The sequence below is a fragment of the Rhinopithecus roxellana genome, chromosome 6, assembly GCF_007565055.1.
Source record: "Rhinopithecus roxellana isolate Shanxi Qingling chromosome 6, ASM756505v1, whole genome shotgun sequence".
Classification (NCBI taxonomy): domain Eukaryota; kingdom Metazoa; phylum Chordata; class Mammalia; order Primates; family Cercopithecidae; genus Rhinopithecus; species Rhinopithecus roxellana.
Window position 1 is genome coordinate 90,937,925 of NC_044554.1, and position 14,620 is coordinate 90,952,544.

Sequence of the window (14,620 nt, forward strand, 5' to 3'; positions counted from 1 at the left end):
AATGTGAACACTGATGAAAACAAAACTGCAAAATTTTGCCTAAAATATGAGTGTTTTAGCATTGTAAAGAAGACCAGGAATCACCCGAAATGACCAAAGTTATTCTGCTTAGGGACCTTCAAGTAGAAAGAACCCAGGACCAGTATCATTGTGATGCCTTTTAAAATGTCTTTTTGAAATGGTGAAATGTCACAATGGATTTTTAAAGTAGGGGAATGTTTAAAATGTTGATATTTCATAAATTAGTACTTTTTAACTGACAAATTTCCATATAATATTATCATGCTCATTACATCAGGAATTCTCAACCCCAGGGCCACAGACCAGTAGTGGTTCGTGGCCTGTTAGGAACTGGGCTGTACAGAAGGAGCGGAGCAGTGCACAAATGAGCCAGCAAAGCTTCGTCTGTATTTACAGCTGCTCCCCATCACTTGCATTACTGCCTGAGCTCCACCTCCTGTTAGATCAGCAGCAGCATTAGATTCTCATGGGAGCGTGAACCTTATTGTTGAACTGTCCATGTGAGGGATCTAGGTTGCAGTGCTCCATATGAGAATCTAATGCCTGATGATCTGTCACTTCTCCCATCACCCCCAGATGGGACCATCTAGTTGCAGGAAAACCAGCTCAGGGTTCCCACTGATTCTACATTAAGATGAGTTGTATAATGATTTCATTATATATTATCATGTAATAACAACTGAAATAAAGTGCACAGTAAGTGTAATGTGCTTGAATCATCTGGAAAACATCCCCCACCCCTGTCTGTGGAAAAATTGTCTTCCATGAAAACTTTCCCTGGTGCCAAAAGGTTGGGGACCACTGATTTACATGATAATTAGAACATTTAAAAAATCCTAATTTATAGAGTGGTCATAAAATGGTAGGAAAGTTAAAACAGTTTGAGGAACTGACGATTTTTTTTTTCAATACTTGCATTGCATCTCTATGACTGTGTGGACAGCTTCTTTTGGAGATAATGTTGACAGTCTAAGAAGTTAAGCTGTGACAAATTTACTCCCCTCCCCTGCCCCTATAGCACACTCTGATTTTAAGTGCTTTTTATCTTAATTCTAATTAAATGACATAATTATAGTACCATATCACAGTCAATGTCATTTATCAGTAACAACTAATTAACACAATTATAAAAGTGGGAGCCCTAAGTGGGAGCCCAGTGAGGTATAGAGCAACTCTGGAAATTTTCTCCTTACTGAAAGGAAATATTACACATACTCCTTCACCAGAAGAACAATACACAGTTTATCTTCCCTTTTTGTTTTTGATCATATCACTTTGTTCCCCATTCTCTACAAAATTTCATTTGAATAACATTTTAAAAACTTGATTCATCATAGTCATCAATTCTTCATAAATATTTCTTGACATAATTGGCCTCTCTGTAGTTTTGCAGCTTGGGCTATTCATGTTTAACAGCTTAGTTTTTCAAGACTATTGTGTTTCAAACGGTTTTGAGGTTTTATGGTCTGTTGACATTCTGAGGAACTTAGAACACATTCACTTCCTTTTGCTTGGTAAGCTGTCCAGAGCCTTTGCAAATGCATGCAGAGCATGGAAATGCCCCAGCTGCCCTGCTGTTGAAACAGAATCCTATTTGGAAGGCAGACATGTGGTCCGTCTCTGTAGCCATCACTGAGAAATCTGGATTTTCAAGGTAAGTGCAGAAGACTTAGGTTTGGGGAGACATGAATGAAAATGCCGTAGAAATAAAGCATACTGAATTGGTTGGCATAGTTCTAATTCGGAATCTTCAAAAGGTTCTGCTATAAAAAGCAAGCTTATTCTCTCTAACCACAACTCCTCCTTCATAGAAGGGATTGTTCTATTCTTACTGCTTAGGATACGCTACTCTGAAAGTAAAACCTAATTTTTATTGGTAACTATGAACCAAAGTGATTTTAGAATCTCTCTGTCAAAAAACCGGCTAAACGTATCATAGAAATTTTTAGGGCACCTGGCACTATTGAATTTATGTATAATTATTCAAATGCTTATCTTTTAAGTGATGTCTTAATTTTCTTTTGTTACGAAAATCCTTTAACTCTATTACTGCATTATTTTCAGATCGAGTTTGAAACTATTCGGGCAGCCCTAGTCAATAGAAGGAAACAATCTGTAAGCAATCAGGCACTTAGACATTTCTAAAAGAAGCATATTCAAAATAACATGTGAAATAATGGTAATTATAATTCTTTCCATCCCACTTTTAAAGTACTACATAACAGGAAGGATCCGAAAATAACTTCTTAAATAAGATAAATTAAAGGAACAACATCTGTTCAAATAATTTTACTTTAAGTAAAATACCTTCTGTACCAGTATTTTCTACTTCCAAGAAGTAACATTTTTCCAATATGTCGAATGAAATATAATGCAAAGTTTTTAAAAAATAAGTAATGCCGAACCTGACTATAGACATTTAATTTTGTTTCACAAATTTGTTATATGACTTTTGATAGGTCACTTAATTCTCTGGACTTCAGCGTTCTACATAATTGCACAATTACTTATCTGAGAAATTACTTAGTCAGTACTCCAGAATTACACGTCTTTGTTTTCTGTTTTATTGGGTTTAAATCAATTAATTAGTCAGGATTTTAATCAATCAATAGGAGTAATAGGAAGACCAATGAATGAGGAATCAGGTGGTGTGAACTCTAGTCCTCTGTTTTCTAGTAACTGGTTGCATAATTTGGGGGAATATTATCTAAGGATTCCAGATCACGGGTTGGCAAACTTTTTCTACAAAAGCCTAGATAGTAAATATTTTAGGCTTTGCAAGCCAAGAGGTAGAACTGAGGCTAATATATTGGTACTTACATAACCATTTAAAACTATAAAAATCATTTGTAGCTCACAGGCTGTACAAAAACAAGAAGTGAGCCAGATTTGACTTAGGGGACACAGTTTTCCAACTCTTCTTCTAGCAATGATTTTCAACAATTATAAAATGGAAGTTGTAGACTAGATAAGAGATGCTCAGCTAAGGGAGATCTGGATGGTCTTTAGAGAGATACACCAATCCTCTGAAATTGCATGCAAAAATGTAAGTGTGTGTTTTTCTTTTCTTTTTTGTTTTTTGTGTTTGTTTTTCTCTCCCTCCTTACTTCTTTCCTTCCTTCCTTCCTTCCTTCCTGCCTGCCTTCCTTCCTTCCTTCCTCCCTCCCTCCCTCCTCCCTCCCTCTGTTTCTCTCTCTCTCTCTCTCTCTCTCTGTCTCTCTCTTTCTTTCTTCAGGGCCTTTCTCTCTGTTGCCCAGGCTGGAGTTCAGTGACCCAATCATGGCTCACTGACTGCAGCCTCAATCTCCAGGGGTCAAGTGATCCTTTCATCTCAGCCTCCTCAGTAGCTGAGACTACAGGTACTTGCCACCACACCTGGCTAATTAATTAATTTTTTTTTTTTTTTAATAGAGACAGGGTCTTGCTCATGTTGCCCAGGTTGGTCTCAAACTCCTGGGCTCAAGTGATCCTCCTGTCTTGGCCGTGTTGGGATTACAGGCTTGAGCCATTGCGCTTGGCAGCGCTTTTTTTTTTTTTTTTTTTCTTTTTTGAATGAGAAAAACACGGATTTCATCAGATTTTCAAAGTGGTCCAAAATCCAATTAAAGTTAAGGACCATAGGTCTAGCTAATTTCTAAAAGTGCTTTCCAAATTTAAAATCAATGAACCTGTGAAATGTTTACTGATGTCTACTATGTATAAGCCATTGTGCTAGCACTATGAGAGACATAGCATGTTGTGACTAAAATATGTTAAATATATTGTTAAATAATATGTTAAAAATATATTTTTGGGACAAGGCCTGGCTCTGTCTCCAAGGCAGGAGTGCAGTCACGCAATCACAGCTCACTGAAGCCTTCATCTCCTGGAATCAGGTGATCCTCTCACTTCAGCCTCCTGAATAGCTGGGACTGCAGGCGTGAGCCACCCTGCCTGCTTTTTTTTTTTTTCTTTAGATAGGGGGTCTCACTGTGTTGCCAAGGCTGGTCTCAAATCCCTGGGCTCAAGCAGTCTTCCTGACTCAGACTCAGACAAAAAATATTTTAAAGATTAGAGTATGTGCAAGTCAGTACTATCCTTCAAAGTAATAACATTGAAAACAATTTTCAATTGGTCAAAGATTTCTGAGACATTGCTTTGCAAAGTGTTTTCTTTTCCTTTTTTTTGAATTGAAGAAGAGTTTTTTTTTTTTTTTTTACTGTTTAAGTTCTAGGATACATGTGCACAATGTGTGAGTTTGTTATATATGTATACATGTGCCATGTTGGTGTGCTGCACCCAATAACTCGTCATTTATATTAGGTATATCTCCTAATGCTATCCTTCCCCCCACCCCCTCCTCACAATAGGACCCGGTGTGTGATGTTCCCCTTCCTGTGTCCAAGTGATCTCATTGTTCAGTTCCCACCTATGAGGGAGAACATGCGGTATTTAGTTTTCTGTTCCTGTGATAGTTTGCTGAGAATGATGGTTTCCAGCTGCATCCATGTCCCTACAAAGGACACAAACTCATCCTTTTTTATGGCTGCATAGTATTCCATGGTATATATGTGCCACATTTTCTTAATGCAATCTGTCACTGATGGACATTTGGGTTGATTCCAAGTCTTTGCTATTGTGAATAGTGCCACAATAAACATAAGTGTGCATGTGTCTTTATAGCAGCATGACTTATAATCCTTTGGGTATATCTCCAGTAATGGGATGGCTGGGTCAAGTGGTATTTCTAGTTCTAGATCCTTGAGGAATGGCCACACTGTCTTCCACAATGGTTGAACTTGTTTACAGTTCCACCAACAGTGTAAAAGTGTTCTTATTTCTCCATATCCTCTCCAGCACCTGTTGTTTCCTGATTTTTTAATGATCCCCATTCTAACTGGTGTGAGATGGTATCTCATTGTGGTTTTGATTTGCTTTTCTCTGATGGCAAGTGATGATGAGCATTTTTTCATGTGTCTGTTGGCTGTATGAATGTCTTCTTTTGAGAAGTGTCTGTTCATATCCTTTGCCCACTTTTTGATGGGGTTGTTTGTTTTTTTCTTGTAAATTTGATTGAGTTCTTTATAGGTTCTGGATATTAGCCCTTTGTCAGATGAGTAGATTGCAAAAATTTTCTCCCATTCTGTAGGTTGCCTATTCACTCTGATGGTAGTTTCTTTTGCTGTGCAGAAGCTCTTTAGTTTAATTAGATCCCATTTGTCAATTTTGGCTTTTGTTGCTGTTGTTTTTGGTGTTTTAGACATGAAGTCCTTCCCCATGCCTATGTCCTGAATGGTATTACCTAGGTTTTCTTCTAGGGTTTTTATGGTTTTAGGTCTAAAATTTAAGTCTCTAATCCATCTTGAATTAATTTTCATGTAAGGAGTAAGGAAAGGATCCAGTTTCAGCTTTCTACTTATGGCTAGCCAATTTTCCCAGCACCATTTATTAAATAGGGAATCCTTTCCCCATTTCTTGTTTTTGTCAGGTTTGTCAAAGATCAGATGGCTGTAGATGTGTGGTATTATTTCTGAGGGCTCTGTTCTGTTCCATTGGTCTATATCTCTGTTTTGGTACCAGTACCATGCTGTTTTGGTTACTGTAGCCTTGTAGTATAGTTTGAAGTCAGGTAGCATGATACCTCCAGCTTTGTTCTTTTGGCTTAGGATTGTCTTGGCAATGCGGGCTCTTTTTTGGTTCCATATGAACTTTAAAGCAGTTTTTTCCAATTCTGTGAAGAAAGTCATTGGTAACTTAATGGGGATGGCATTGAATCTATAAATTACCTCGGGCCATATGGCCATTTTCACAATATTGATTCTTCCTATCCATGAGCATGGTATGTTATGTTCCTCCTTTCGTTTGTGTCCTCTTTTATTTCACTGAGCAGTGGTTTGTAGTTCTCCTTGAAGAGTTCCTTTACATCCCTTGTAAGTTGGATTCCTAGGTATTTTATTCTCTTTGAAGCTATTGTGAATGGGAGTTCATTCATGATTTGGCTCTCTGTTTGTCTGTTAACTGCTGTATAAGAATGCTTGTGATTTTTGCACATTGATTTTGTATCCTGAGACTCTGCTGAAGTTGCTTATCAGCTTAAGGAAATTTTGGGCTGAGACAATGGGGTTTTCTAAATATACAATCATGTCAGCTGCAACCAGGGACAATTTGACTTCTTCTTTTCCTAACTGAATACCCTTGATTTCTTTCTCTTGCATGATTGCCCTAGCCAGAACTTCCAACACTATGCTGAATAGGAGTGATGAGAAAGGGCATCCTTGTCTTGTGCCACTTTTCAAAGGGAATGCTTCCAGTTTTTGCCCATTCAGTATGATATTGGCTGTGGGTTTGTCATAAATAGCTCTTATTATTTTGAGATACGTTCCAACAATACTGAATTTATTGAGAGTTTTTAGCATGAAGGGCTGTTGAATTTTGTCAAAGGCCTTTTCTGCATCTATTGAGATAATCATGTGGTTTTTGTCTTTGGTTCTGTTTATATGCTGGATTATGTTTATTGATTTGTGTATGTTGAACCAGCCTTGCATCCCAGGGATGAAGCCCACTTGATCATGGTGGATAAGCTTTTTGATGTGCTGCTGGATTCGGTTTGCCAGTATTTTATTGAGGATTTTTGCATTGATGTTCATCAGGGATATTGGTCTAAAATTCTCTTTTTTTGTTGTATCTCCGTCAGGCTTTGGTATCAGGATGATGTTGGCCTCGTAAAATGAGTTATGGAGGATTCCCTCTGTTTCCATTGATTGGAATAGTTTCAGAAGGAATGGTACCAACTTCTCCTTGTACCTCCGGTAGAATTCGGCTGTGAATCCTTCTGGTCTTGGACTTTTTTTGGTTGGTAGGTTATTAATTATTGCCTCAATTTCAGAGCCTGCTGTTGGTCTATTCAGGGATTCAACGTCTTCCTGGTTTAGTCTTGGGAGAGTGTAAGTGTCCAGGAAATTATCCATTTCTTCTAGGTTTTCTAGTTTATTTGTGTGGAGGTGTTTATAGTATTTTCTGATGGTAGTTTGTATTTCTGTGGGGTTGGTGGTGATATCCCCTTTATCATTTTTTATTGCATCTATTTGATTCTTCTCTCTTTTCTTCTTTATCAGTCTTGCTAGTGGTCTATCAATTTTGTTGATCTTTTCAAAAAACCAGCTCCTGGATTCATTGATTTTTTGGAGGGTTTTTTGTGTCTCTATCTCCTTCAGTTCTGCTCTGATCTTGCTTATTTCTTGCCTTCTGCTAGCTTTTGAATGTGTTTGCTCTTGCTTCTCTAGTTCTTTTAATTGTGATGTTAGGGTGTCGATTTTAGATCTTTCCTGCTTTCTCCTGTGGGCATTTAGTGCTATTAATTTCCCTCTACACACTGCTTTAAATGTATCCCAGAGATTCTGGTATGCTGTATCTTTGTTCTCATTGGTTTCAAAGAACATCTTTATTTCTGCCTTCATTTCATTATGTACCCAGTAGTCATTCAGGAGCAGGTTGTTCAGTTTCCATGTAGTTGAGCAGTTCTGATTGAGTTTCTTAGTCCTGAGTTCTAGTTTGATTGCACTGTGGTCTGAGAGACAGTTTGTTATAATTTCTGTTCTTTTGCATTTGCTGAGGAGTGCTTTACTTCCAACTATGTGGTCAAGTTTGGAATAAGTGCGATGTGGTGCTGAGAAGAATGTATATTCTGTTGATTTGGGGTGGAGAGTTCTATAGATGTCTATTAGGTCTGCTTGGTGCAGAGTTGAGTTCAATTCCTGGATATCCTTGTTAACTTTCTGTCTCGTTGATCTGTCTAATGTTGACAGTGGGGTGTTAAAGTCTCCCATTATTATTGTGTGGGAGTCTAAGTCTCTTTGTAAGTCTCTAAGGACTTGCTTTATGAATCTGGGTGCTCCTGTATTGGGTGCATATATATTTAGGATAGTGAGCTCTTCCTGATGAATTGATCCCTTTACCATCATGTAATGGCCTTCTTTGTCTCTTTTGATCTTTGATGGTGTGAAGTCTGTTTTATCAGAGACTAGGATTGCAACCCCTGCTTTTTTTTGTTTTCCATTTGCTTGGTAGACCTTCCTCCATCCCTTTATTTTGAGCCTATGTATGTCTCTGCATGTGAGATGGGTCTCCTGAATATAGCAAACTGATGGGTCTTGACTCTTTATCCAATTTGCCAGTCTGTGTCTTTTAATTGGACCATTTAGTCCATTTACATTTAAGGTTAATATTATTATGTGTGAACTTGATCCTGTCATTATGATATTAGCTGGTTATTTTGCTCGCTAGTTGATGCAGTTTCTTCCTAGCATCGATGGACTTTACATTTTGACATGTTTTTGCAATGGCTGGTACCGGTTGTTCCTTTCCATGTTTAGGGCTTCCTTCAGGATCTCTTGTAGGGCAGGCCTGGTGGTGACAAAATCTCTAAGCATTTGCTTGTCTGTAAAGGATTTTATTTCTCCTTCACTTATGAAACTTAGTTTGGCTGGATATGAAATTCTGGGCTGAAAATTCTTTTCTTTAAGAATGTTGAATATTGGCCCCCACTCTCTTCTGGCTTGTAGAGTTTCTGCGGAGAGGTCTGCTGTTAGTCTGATGGGCTTCCCTTTGTGGGTAACCCGACCTTTCTCTCTGGCTGCCCTTAACATTTTTTCCTTCATTTCAACTTTGGTGAATCTGACAATTATGTGTCTTGGAGTTGCTCTTCTTGAGGAGTATCTTTGTGGAATTCTCTGTATTTCCTGAATTTGAATGTTGACCTGCCTTACTAGGTTGGGGAAGTTCTCCTGGATGATACCCTGCAGAGTGTTTTCAAACTTGGTTCCATTTTCCCTGTCACTTTCAGGCACACCAATCAGATGTGGATTCGGTCTTTTCACATAATCCCATATTTCTCGGAGGCTTTGTTCATTTCTTTTTACTCTTTTTTCTCTATACTTCTCTTCTCGCTTCATTTCATTCATTTGATCTTCAATCGCTGATAGTCTTTCTTCCATTTGATTGAGTCAGTTACTGAAGCTTGTGCATTTGTCACGTAGTTCTTATGTTATGGTTTTCATCTCTGTCACTTCTTTTAAGGACTTCTCTACATTGGTTATTCTAGTTAGCCATTCATCAAATCTGTTTTCAAGGTTTTTAATTTGTTTGCGCTGGTTACGTAGTTCCTCCTTTAGCTCTGAGAAGTTTGATCGACTGAAGTCTTCTTCTCTCGACTCTTCAAAGTTATTTTCCATCCAGCTTTGTTCCTTTGCTGGTGATGGGCTGCATTCCTTTGGAGGAGGGGGATGCGCTCTGATTTTTTGAATTTCCAGCTTTTCTGCGCTGCTTTTTCCCCATCTTTGTGGTTTTATCTGCCTTTGGTCTTTGATGATGGTGATGTACTGATGGGATTTTGGTGTGGGTGTCCTTTCTGTTTGTTAGTTTTCCTTCTAACAGTCAGGACCCTCAGCTGTAGGTCTGTTGGAGTTTGCTTGAGGTCCACTCCGGACCCTGTTTGCCTGGGTATCAGCAGCAGAGGCTGCAGAAGATAGAATATTGCTGAACAGTGAGTGTTGCTGTCTGATTCTTGCTCTGGAAGCTTCGTCTCAGGGGTGTACCCCACCGTGTGAGGTGTGAGGTATCGGTCTGCACCTAATGGCGGATGTCTCCCAGTTAGGCTACTCAGGGGTCAGGGACCCACTTGAGCAGGCGGTCTGTCCGTTCTCAGATCTCAACCTTTGTGCTGGGAGATTCACTGCTCTCTTCAAAGCTGTCAGACAGGAGCATTTACCTCTGCCGAGGTTTCTGCTGCTTTTTGTTTAGGTATGCCCTGTCCCCAGAGGAGGAGTCTACAGAGGCAGGCCGGCCTCCTTGAACTGTGGTGGGCTCCACCCAATTCGAGCTTCCCAGCGGCTTTGGCTTTGTTTACCTACTTAAGCCTCAGCAATGGCGGGTGCCCCTCCCCTAGCCTCGCTGCCACCTTGCATTTAGATCTCAGACTGCTGTGCTAGCAATGAGGGAGGCTCTGTGGGTGTGGGACCCTCTGGGCCAGGTGTGGTATATAATCTCCTGGTGTGCCGTTTGCTAAGACCCTTGGTAAAGCACAGTATTAGGGTGGGAGTTACCCGATTTTCCAGGTGTTGTGTGTCTCAATTTCCTTTGGCTGGGAAAAGGGATTCCCTTCCCCCTTTGCACTTCCCAGGGGAGGCGATGCCTCGCCCTGCTTCAGCTTTCGCTGGTCGGGCTGCATGTGCGGACCAGCGCCAACTGTCCGACATGCCCCAGTGAGATGAACCCGGTACCTCAGTTGAAAATGCAGAAATCACTCATCTTCTGTGTCACTCACCCTGGGAGCTGGAGGCTGGGGCTGTTCCTATTCAGCCATCTTGGGCACGCCCCCAGCAGAGTGTTTTCAAAGCTACTTCCTGCGTTATACCAAAGTATTCTCCAAAAGCGTTATTGTCCCATCTTACTTTGAATGACAATGTTATTATTCATGACAATCATAATCAGACTTAATCTAAGCATAGTCTGTTTCCTAAAAACATAATGTGCTTAAGGGCAGGAACGATGCCTTTGCTACCTTTATATTTTAGAACAGTGTTTGACCCGTAGTAAGTACTCAGCATCTTTGGAATGGTTATATGAGTGAATAAGTGAACGAAATGGTGAAGGTATTATCATGGAGATTATGTACCATAGATACTGAAGGCTTGGAACTCCAGATGGTCTAAAAGCGGTAGTTGCTAAGTCCAAAGATGGCTTCTCTTTTCAAATTTGAGGTAACTGTGATTTCAAAATAACTGGCCAACTCAATATTGCAGTTCCTGATGATTAAGTCACTTTTTAAAAAAGAGTGAAATTTGTGAAATTTAATTAACATACGAGAGAGAAATACTTCTTACAAGGTTGCTAGTAACCTACTCTCTGGGATGGTGTGAGTGGAGGGTGAAATTTTGTTAATGAAAAGCATTGCCATCAGCATCTGAGCCCTTCGTGTCCTGAGACTGGGTAGAAGATATTATCAGCTGGAGCATCATGCATAAATGGTAGCTTTTCTGGGAAATCCAAAAGTCAAGTCTAGTAGAATTTAGGGCACTACTCTGCTCCCTGATAAAGAAGTTCAGACTGCGCTCCACTGCCTGCCCAATTGATGATGTCCGTCAGTGCACTGTTTCCTGGGAATTTCCTACAGCTACCTGGGGCAGGGGAATAACTTGTGATCAATCAAATCGTAGCTCTGTTCACACTCCAGGAACAATTCCACTGAAAGAAATCCAATCTATAATAACTAGTATGTGATTCACTCACTTCTCAGGGAAATTTAAGATTTAAAATTTTAAGAAATGGTAACGAAAAACCTGAGTAGCTTTGTATATAGTTGGTGTCATGCCTGAGACATCCTTATTCAAAAAAGTGCCTCTCTCCTCTGCTCTTGTCATCCCCTCATCTCAAAGGCTGTTAGGAAATAGCAATGTACTCTTTGCTTTGGGATACAAAGCTGTATATACTGTATATACTATAATATACAGTGAACCTGTGCAGAATCACTCTATATTAAAAAGCACCATTTTCTTCACACATTTAGCAGCTTTACCGAGGACATATTTCCGGATCTCCTTAAGGATTGAGATTAGTCCCAGATATAATCCAAAGACCAGAACCTTCATGAATGGGAGCTTGAATATGTCTTACGATCCAAGGTCTCACTTGGGTGTGGCAGGAAGCTTAGTCCCCTCTCTGAGGATTTCTGAGACTCCCTGGGCAGTGCTTGCATGTTCTACAAATCCCCCAAGACTGGTAGCACCCACTCCTCTCACTTCGACTGCTGCCCTGAGCTCTATTTTCAGATGACCTCTGCACTTCTCTGGAAGGCTTTACTCCAAAAAGTGGTCAAGACCCCTTTCATTCCCTCTCAAAGACAAGTAAACATCCGTGGCAAACCTATTTTGGGGGCAAACTTTTTCTTAAAGGACCAGATAGTAAATATTTTATATTTTGTGAGCCAAACAACCTCTGTTGCAAAGATACAACTTATAGTTGTAGTGTGAATGCAGCCACAGACATAAATAAATAAGCATGGCTGTGATCAGATAAAAACTGTATTCACAAAAATGAGTGGCCAGCCCATGGGATGTAGTTTGCTGGCCCATGAACTATATTGAATGCTTGGTGTCAACTTAAAAAAATTATAGTGTAGTAGGCCGGGTGCGGTGGCTCATGCCTGTAATCCCAGTATTTTAGGAGGTGGTTGAATCATCTGAGGTCAGGAGTTTGAGAACAGCCTGGCTAACATGGTGAAATCCTGTCTCTACTAAAAATACAAAAATTAGCCGGGCATGGTGGTACACCTGAGGTCAGGAGTTCGAGATCAGCCTTGCCAACACGGTGAAACCTCGTCTCTACTAAAAATATAAAAATTAGCTGAGCGTGGTGGTACACACCTGTGATCCCAGCTACTCAGGAGATTGAGGTAGGAGAATCACTTGAACCCAGGAGGCAGAGGTTGTGGTGAGTCAAGATCGCGCCTCTGCACCCCAGCCTGGGCAACAAGAGTGAAACTCTGTCTCCGAAAAAAAAAAAAATTACAATGTAGTAAAAAGATATACAAAACTCACAGTTAGAGAATGTCTTCCAGAGATATTAGCACTTCCCTTCCTGGAGGTGCCCATCACTCATTTTAGCCCTGGCCTGAGGCTGTGCTACTGAGACCCACTCATCCTTCCTGGCCAGAAGTCCTCTTTCCTCCTTGCCTTCACTTCCACAAGTTCAGGTTCTTCTCCCCATATGTTAAGCCCCAGCTAGGGATGTGAAAAACAAGTTCATGCCATAATCATCTGACAAGAGGAAGGCCCATTGAACAGAAATGTGGTCCATGGAGGTTGGAAGCATCTCTGAAACTACCAGTAGCGCTTATCTCCCATTCATACCACTGAAAGGCTTATCAGAATTTTCCTTTCTTGACTAAAGGGAGAGTCTGCTGTAAAGACAATTCCTTTTCCCTTTCTTTTGTGGTAAAGAATATACAATTTACCATTTTAAATATTTTACCATATAGCTTAGTGGCTTAAATACATTCAGTTTGTTGTGCAACCAGGACTACAATTCAGTTCCAGAAGTTTTCCATCATCCCATAGTAAAACTCTTTACTCATTAAACAGTTAATCCTCATTCTTTCCTTCTCTCAGGCCCCTGGTAATCTTATGAAGGTATGTTGAAATTTATCAAATGCTTTTTCTGCATCTGTTGAGATGATCACATGGTTTTTGGCCTTCATTCTGTTGATGTGATATATCACATTTGTCGATTTGCGTATGTCAAACTCTCCTTCTATCCTTAGGATAAATCCCTTTTGGTCATGGTGAATAATCTTTTTAATGTGCTGCCAGATTCCGTTTACTAGTATTTTGTTGAGGATTTTTGCGTCTGCGCTCATCAGGGATATAGTTTTCTGTTTTGGTTGTATCCTTGTCTAGTTTTGGAATCAGGTTAATGCTGGCCTTGAGGAATGAGTTTAAAAGAATTTCCTCCCATTCAATTTTCTGGAAGAGTTTGAAAAGAAATAGTATTAGTTATTTTCTAAATGTTTGGTAGAATTCAGCAGCAAAGTCATGAGGTCTTCGGCTTTTCTTTGATGGGAGACTTTTTAAAAATTATGGATTCAATTTTATTATTAATAATTGGTCTATTCAGAGTTTCTGCTTCTTCTTGAGTCAGTCTTGGCAGGGTATATGTATCCACGAATTTATCCATTTTTGCTAGGTTTTCCAACTTGTTGGTGTACAGTTGTTCATGGTAGTCTTCAGTGATTCTTGTTTTATTTTAAATTTCTGTGCTATTAATTGTACAGTCTCTTTTCCTTTCTGATTTTATTTATCTGGGTATTTTCTCTTTTATTCTTGGTTAGTTTAGGTAATCATTTGTCAGTTTCGTTTATGTTTTCAAACAGATAAGTTTTTATTTCATTTCTCTTTTGTATTTTGTTTTCAGTTTCAATTTCATTTATTTCTGCTCTGATTGTTATTATTTCTTTCCTTCTACTAATTTGGGGTTTGTTTTGTTTTTGTTTTTCTAGTCCCTAGAGATACATTGTTACATTGTTTATTTGGAATTTTTCTACTTTTCTGATGTAGGCATTTATTGTTATAAACTTATCTCTTAATACTTCTTCTGCTGTACTCCATACATTTTGGAATTTTAGGTTTCTATTTTCATTTATTTCAAGACATTTTAAAATATGCTTCTTAATTTCTTCATGACCAATTGGTCATTCAGGAGCATTTTTTTTTTTTAATTTCCATGCATTTTTACAGTTTTAAACGTTTCTCTTGTAATATACTTTGGATGTCCCCTCTGAATCTCATGTTGAGATGTAAATCCTAGTGTTAGAGGTGAGACCTGGTGGGAGGTGTTTGGGTCACGGGAGCAGATCTCTCACGGCTTGGTGCTGTACACCTGATAGTGAGAGAGTTTTCACAAGATCCACTCATTTAAGTGTGTAGCACTTCACCCATCCTTTCTCCTGTTTTCACAGTGTGATGTGCCTGCTCCCACTTCACCTTCCACAATGAGTAAAATCTTCCTGAGGTCTCCCAGAAGCAGATACTGGCACTGTGCTTCCTGTACAGCCTGCAGAGCCATGAGC

The 14,620-nt window shown here is 39.5% G+C and overlaps 1 protein-coding gene across 5 annotated transcripts in view; it reads left to right on the plus strand.

The window, feature by feature from the left end:
- The first annotated feature begins 1,479 nt into the window (after positions 1–1,479).
- Positions 1,480–14,620, plus strand: part of GPR141 (G protein-coupled receptor 141) — a 65,370-nt gene continuing 52,229 nt past the window's right edge. The window contains exons 1-2 of one of the 5 annotated variants that reach the window (XM_030931906.1): positions 1,486–1,675; positions 2,086–2,200. The gene's annotated coding sequence lies outside the window, so the exon portion shown is untranslated. Of the gene's footprint in view, positions 1,676–2,085; positions 2,201–14,620 lie in introns of all 5 variants that reach the window. The other 4 variants (XM_030931907.1, XM_030931908.1, XM_030931905.1 and 1 more) reach the window with 4 other exon arrangements.